Here is a 7,343-nt window from a genome sequence, read left to right as displayed (position 1 = left end):
TACGAGTCGTTTAACTTGCATAGACCATAGACGCATGGCTGCATGGCTGAATAAGGAAAATGCTAACACACATACAGCGAAATTGTAATCGTTTGCAACACCTTCTCTAGTTGCAACCAAATTGGTTTTGTGGCTTTTACTTATTGTTTTGTGCAACACACTGTACGTACGTATTACGCTTCCAATGCGGAAATAGGCAATTGTTGCAAACACAAAGCATACATACATACATATGCACGTATTTACGTATGTGTGTATGTATGTACAGGCACTTTTGCTTTCATTGCCATGCAAACATATTTCTGTGCTTATCGATATATCCCAATAAACATTTTTGTTAAGTCTCAATTTGAGATGTATTTGAGAATAAGTCCTTTTCTCAAATCTCAAACGTTAATTCTTAAATCCATCTCAAATAACCGTTGATAAGCGTTCTCAAACTAAAAGGCACGTTTTTAATATGAAATGTTCCTTTATTTTCAAATTGAGAAATGTTGAATTTTCAACTTTTTCTCAAACGTGAGAGGAGCGGAACGAAATGAAATCCAGTTACTCTCATTGAACTATTTGTATAATGTTGCCAATTATATTTGTACAGTTTTTATAGGCAAGGAATTCTTATGTATGCAGTTTAACAGTTTATTTAATCAGTTATTTATTCAATTAGTTTAACAAAGAAAAATACGGTTGATGTAAAAAATTAGTTGCATAGTTTGTTTTGAAATTAGACAAATTGCGAATAACAGCGACCGCGTGGTCGAAGAGCCATTTTGCGACTGATGTAGCAGACTACCGATGGACTTCGACATCTGTGCCATGTTGACACAGATGGAACGGAACGGAATGCTAACAGATTTTTTCTCAAATGTTTCTCAAAGCGTTCTTAAATTGATAAACAATGTTTGAGAAAGATTTGAGAAAATGTTTAGTTTCAAATGATAAACAATGCTGAAAATCAAATTGAGAAATACGATTTTCTAAAACGCTTGAAAAATTTTTGTTCCAGTGTTTATTGGGATCCATGTTTATTTATATACATATGTATGTATGTATGTATATGTGTATGAAACTATAATCGCATGTAGGTAAAACGTTTGGATCCCATAGGTAAATAAATGTTAACGGTATATCGGATACACAGCGAAAGTTTCGTATTTCATATATGCAGCTTTCGGGAAGCGTTTAGTAAAGATGCCAATGAGGTTAGGCGATGGTTTTTGATCTGAATCAACAAGAAAATGGTAATAAAAAGTCAATGGCGCATATGGTGTATGTAGGTACATATGTATGTAAATAGTAATAATTATAGCTAAGAAAAAGTGATAGCTAATAGAGTTAGCGCACCATTTTTAATTACCCATTCGATATTTCGCTTAAACGTGTTTTTGGTCGAAAATGGCGGCACACTTACCTTAGACAATGCATTATCTTCCATTTTGCCTAAAAAACAAGATTCCATTGCGAAATTGTATTTAAATGAAAACTTAAAAACGATATATGTACTTACTAAAGAAGGTAAAAATTACATTTAGTGCTCATATACCCGTAGTTGTGTGTGTTACGTATATGCCCCGTAGCACCACGCAGTCAGCTACCACGTTTACTTGCATGCCTTAACTTAAAAGTGATATAATTTAAAAGCTATTATTTAATATTTGCGTGGAAGATTTTTACACAGTATTCCTAATGCACTTTCTTCATGTATACATATACAAGTTATAGAATGAATTTCGAGTGTGCCCATAAAAATTGTACAAATGGAATGGTTTGGCTAAGCTTCTCCTCCGATTTGTGGCGTGCGCCTAGATTTTGTCACACAAAGGGAAAGGACCTTCAGTTTTACGCCGACTCCGAAGGGAGATTGTATTTGTATGAGAAGCTGCCTTATCGAGGGGATACCGCTATTAGAAAAAGTTTTTTTGTTTCTTTTTGATGTTGGGTTAAACCGTGCTTGAATACAGGCCCTGCGGAGTGGTAGCGCGCACTGCTAACCACTACACCACAGCGGCCGCCATTATTATTATTATTAAAAATTAGCTGCGGCAGATATTCTTCATGCTGCAATTTTTTTTTAATTTAGTGGCACACTCTTGAAACTTCACAGATATGTTGTATTTGATGTCAACGTCCATTGCCTCTAATATGAACATTCTATTTGGAAACTTCCCAAAGTTATTAAAAAAAGCAATTATGATTTTTTCGAGTGACAATAAAAAGAACTAGTAATTGCGATACATTTCCGCCTAAATATAAACGTTTTAAGGAAAAAATTGTTTAGATACTTGATTTATTTTTTATTGTACTAGTTTCTGGAACTCTATTGATTGTAATACATATATGTATGCAAAAAGAATGCTTCGGCGTGACACTAAAAAAGACCACTCGTGAGATTTGCTCATATAAGAGGGTCACTAAAAAGTCTTTAGAATATCTAAGAAAGTAACAAATGGTGTAGATCAAAATGCGTAATCAAGACTGTACATCAGATGCTTAAAAAATAATTTATTTTACTAGATGTGTGAAAGCTCGTATTAGCTTGATGAAAGACCATCCATTCGTTGAAGATTGTTGCCAAGCAAATGGTTGTGCACCACTCAGAATAAAGTTTTCTTCTACTTCTTCTTATTGCCAACTGACGTAAATTGGAAAAGCCAAGTGAAGCCAAGTCCTTCTCCACCCTGTCTTTACCACGCAGATGAGGCCTTCTTCTTCCTCTGTTATCAGCAATGCGATCCGCGTTGAATACTTTCAGATCTGGAGCGTTTCTGTGCGTTCGAACGACAGCAGAGTCGCTGAATTTTAATTCGCTACACTATGGGCTGGTTTCTCCAACTCAACTTAACTTAGTTTAGTAATTTTTTGGACTTAAGGCAAAAGTTAGCCTACCTTTTACACAGCTTTTTCTTGACTAAGTCTATAAAATTGGCTTAAATAAGTTAAGTTGAGTTGGAGAAACTAGCCTTATGACTATATCGCTTACAGCTCATACATACATACATGGATGCCAAGACGAGTATGCTCTGACTGTTTATGCGATGACAGGAGATACTTCGTTTTGTCCTCGATCACCACCAGACCCATTCGCTTTGCTTCCTTATCTAATCCCGAGAAGGTAGAACACATGTAGCCCTTGTAGTAGTTATAGTAGAACGATGAGCTGTTTAGCGTCCACATACAACTGTATAAAACTGGCGTGGTCATGCCAGTCAGATATACACAAACGTTGCAACTGTTAAAGTATTCAACTTGGAACCCGCTTGGCTACGCTTGGCATTTCCAATTGCCGTCAGTTGGCACAGAAGAGGAACGACTGGCGTGCTTTATTGAATTCGCCGAATCAAGAAGATGAAAATATTTGTAATTCTCTGCTTGGATACCTGCATTGTTATTGCTGTTTTCCAAATCTCATATGGATTAAGTATAGCAACATCTAAATGAGCTAATCTGCGCCTAGCGAGGGCGGCATATTCACAGAGAATGTGTTCTAGCGCTTATTTGTCTAGCTCGCAAAAGTTGCAGACGTTTGTTTCTGAAAGATTAGTTTTACCGAGGTGATATCGGCGCTACCATATCAAACTATGGAATGTGAAAATGGGTATTTTCAAGATTGCAAAAAAAACTGTTTTAAAAAATATTGTAGTCACTAGGAAAAAGTTTGTTAAAGCCAGTATCCTCTGCTTCTAGAAGGACTACAAATTCGACGATTTGCCAACTTACGCAACATTCTAAACGCATGCGCAAGGTATGGAAAAAAGCATTTTTGCAAATTCAATAGTTTGACATGGTAGCGACGATATACATAGAAGGGAGCAGTGTCCCATGTAGTACCCAGTGAGAGTTTTGAGGCCCTCTCTGAAGGATAGACAAATCGTGTGGCTTGCCTCAGCCCTGGACATTCCATCCAATGCCTGTGGAACGTTTTGCACACCTGTATACTTGCGCATTTTTTCTCATAGCGTTCTCAGTCACGACTCGGTTTCAACCATCTGAATCTGGTCCAAAGTCAAGGTCAATGTGTGTACATATGTATGAGCCATTGTGGCAAGCGTTTCATTCTGCAATTGAACAATAGACTATTGGTGCTAATTTGGAACCTACCGATAACGAAACTATAGCTGCACACTCAGGATAGTGTCAGCTAAATATATTTTTCTCAACACATGATTTGGTAACTGTAAGCTTTTTTCTCAGTGCAGAACCCAACGATGTGATGCCCAATTTGAAAAAATTAAATTAGAAGATGCTGCCAGACAGCGCAAAGCATCGCTACCTTAGAGGAGGTTTATAAGCAATACAATAGGGGTATTCTCTGAGTTTTGCAAAGCCCTTGCACGGTAAAAACCGGTTTTCGTGTGGGACAGCTTTGCAAACCGTGCAATCCGTGCACCGTGCAAGGGCTTTGCAAGACTCAGACAATACCTCTAATACTGATGAAGTGACACTGCACGAAGCAAACACAAATTATAAATTTCCTAAATATACTCAGTTAAACTAGACACCAAAAGAATATTAAATTATGGCGGCGATAATTTGTTTATATTGACTGAGATAATTTTTAAATTGCCTTCTAATTATAACCAGTAGGTATTTATTAGACAGAGCTAAAATCATTTATAGAATACAGAATTGACATGATTAAGATGTACATATGTATATAAAGATATAAATCGGATACACTTCGACTTTGATTCTAAAAACGTTTCGATATTGTGCTTAAAAACTTAGAGCAGCATTTCCATTTTCGTCTTAGCAATTAGGCTTAGAGACATTTCGTGCCTTGACTGATGCGGATTATTATCGCTACAACGTCGCCTACATAGCTAAATTACAATTAGCCTACGTTTACTCGCCACTGTAAAGTACTTAAATACACACATACATGACATGACAGATACATACGGTGACCATTCGTACCGGTTTTGGTTTGGGACAGTTCCGATTTTGAGAAAATTGTCCAGCTGCATATTTTTCCCTATTCTTCACATTTGTACCGATTAAGTCACGATTTTCAGTGTTTTCTTTATTAATTTAATAAGAGTCTCCTTGAACTTTGGCCCAAAAACAATTTTTTTAGTACAAACGTCGTAGCACTTTCGTTATCACAAAGGACATAGAATATAAGGGAGCCATAAACATTGCCAGCATCCTTATTTTCTGTGATCTTTGGTTTTGTTTTGATCTGTCAAACTGGTACTCTCGCTATATTGCAGTATATCATTCTTGGCTCGATTTTTTTAGGGTTTTTATAATTATTTGTTATGTTTTTTTTTTTGAATGAAACGATTCTAACTTGAATTTAGTGAAATTATAAAAAATAATAGATACTATTTTCCTCAAAAAAATCATGGATATGAAAACTATAAGCTGTAGATACAGTGGCATTCTTTGGCTATCCCCCTTTCGATTATTTAATGTCTAGTACTTTTTTTTATGAAAGTGTAGCTTGTTGTCTAACAAAGACCATGTAAATTTTCGACTTTGTACAAAAATTCGACAAAATTTCATTAAAATTATAAGCTTTTTAATAAGATTTCTTAGAAACATTATGAGTAGGTACCGTGGATTTTTGGCGAATTTTTTTTTGTGGAAGGTGTTGCTCATTTTGTCCATAAAAAAATGCTGAACATACTTGGTATGGAAGAAAATGCGCGAACAAAAAATTGCCAAAAATTAACGGTAAGTCTAAGCTACTTCAAACTTGCGCTTTATTATACTAAAATTGAATAGACTACAGAACTTGTAATATTTTGATCAACATTTGCTAAAATTTGTCGAATTTTTATAAATGCTCTACAAATTTTAAAACTTTGATTTACATGTTTTTTTAGGTAGTAGGTTATATTTTCACAAATAAATAATACAAATTTTTTAAACAAAGACAAATATCCAAAACTTGCTAAAATGTCTTTTCCATATTTACATTCTCGCCACTGTATATCTTATGTGTATACATTTTTGTGATCATTTTTCAAGTTTTTTCTCTTTGTTTTTTTTTTTTTTTTTTAAATAAAACTGTATTAAAAGATGTTATGCCTTTTTATTCTAAAAGCAAAATTGTATATTCAGATTCGATGCTTTAGAAATGTCCCGATTTTTGGCCACAGAAATCTGGTCACCGTACAGATACATATGTACATAACTATTCGTAGGAGCTTTGTGTGTGCCTTTGCTTTCGATGCAATTATTTTTGGGCTGAAAAACGAAACTCGCTTGACAACATCATTACGCACACTCTGACAGTTTACATTCTAAATTACTTCGTCGTTCAGCTCGTTTTAAAGTTCCGTTCCTTTCAATTCCTATGTATAGTTGTAGTAAGTCGACCAGGTTTTTGTCTGTCGATTGGATTTGGTGTTTGGTTTTTAATTTTTATTTTGTTGCCAATTCAAGCCATTCTCCTACCCAACCCAAGACAGTTAAGTATGCAGCCACTGTTGTCGACCGCAGTGGGCATTCGCTCTGCAGGGAGTAGGGTGGTGGTGTGGCGGTGTGGCGGTGTGGCGGTGTGGAAGACGAGGACGGCATAGAAACTACCTTAACCCACTTTTGGTCCAATCAAACATTGTATCAGTTAACGCAGTGGGGCAGATCTTTACGTCGTTGTCTGTTGTTTGTGGCTGTGTTTGTGTATGTGTATGTGTATGTGTATGTGTGTGTGTGTGTGTGTGTATGCGTTGGCGGTGCATTCAGTGCTGTGCTGTGTTCCATTCTGCAGCAATTTGACCTTTCATAGTTTATTTATAGCTTTTGTTGTACGTAATTCACTGCGAGCAGCCTGAGGCCGGCGCTTTTTTGCCGTAGCATTCTTTGTTGCAATCAAAGATTGTGGGTGTGCGTCGTTGTACTCGTAGCATCTTGAGTTTGCAACTTGAATCAAGATTTATCGCCAATTTTTTGCACATATACTATATTGTAAATGTGTGTATGTATGTATATTATCGCAATTATATGCTCAATGCCAGCTCAAGGAGATTGAAACAATCGAGCTCATCCACATTCCAAACGCTTACAGATAGATACCTTACTTGTTGCTGCATTCATAAAAATGTTTTGTATTTATACGATTTGACTATAATTGTAGAAATAAAATGCCGCCGGCATCGTATCGCATGCGCATGCGCCTCTGAGCAGATGTTTGGTATGCAGCCATGGCAGCGTCTGTGTTCGGCTAGTAAAATTTAATCTACTTGCATAAGTAGCACGAACTGTGTTTCTTAAAATTTTATACCTATGTATGTATATACATACCTGCCTGCCTGCTAACTCTATGCGCACCGCATCTCGATTTTGTTACCGTTACAACACTTTCACTTGTGAACGTGCATACAAATGTACAAAAAAAA

This window comes from Rhagoletis zephyria, unplaced genomic scaffold, assembly GCF_001687245.7.
Source record: "Rhagoletis zephyria isolate East Lansing unplaced genomic scaffold, Rhagoletis_zephyria_1.1 Rzeph_scaffold_08695, whole genome shotgun sequence".
NCBI lineage: Eukaryota > Metazoa > Arthropoda > Insecta > Diptera > Tephritidae > Rhagoletis > Rhagoletis zephyria.
Note: the sequence above shows the minus strand (reverse complement) of the source record.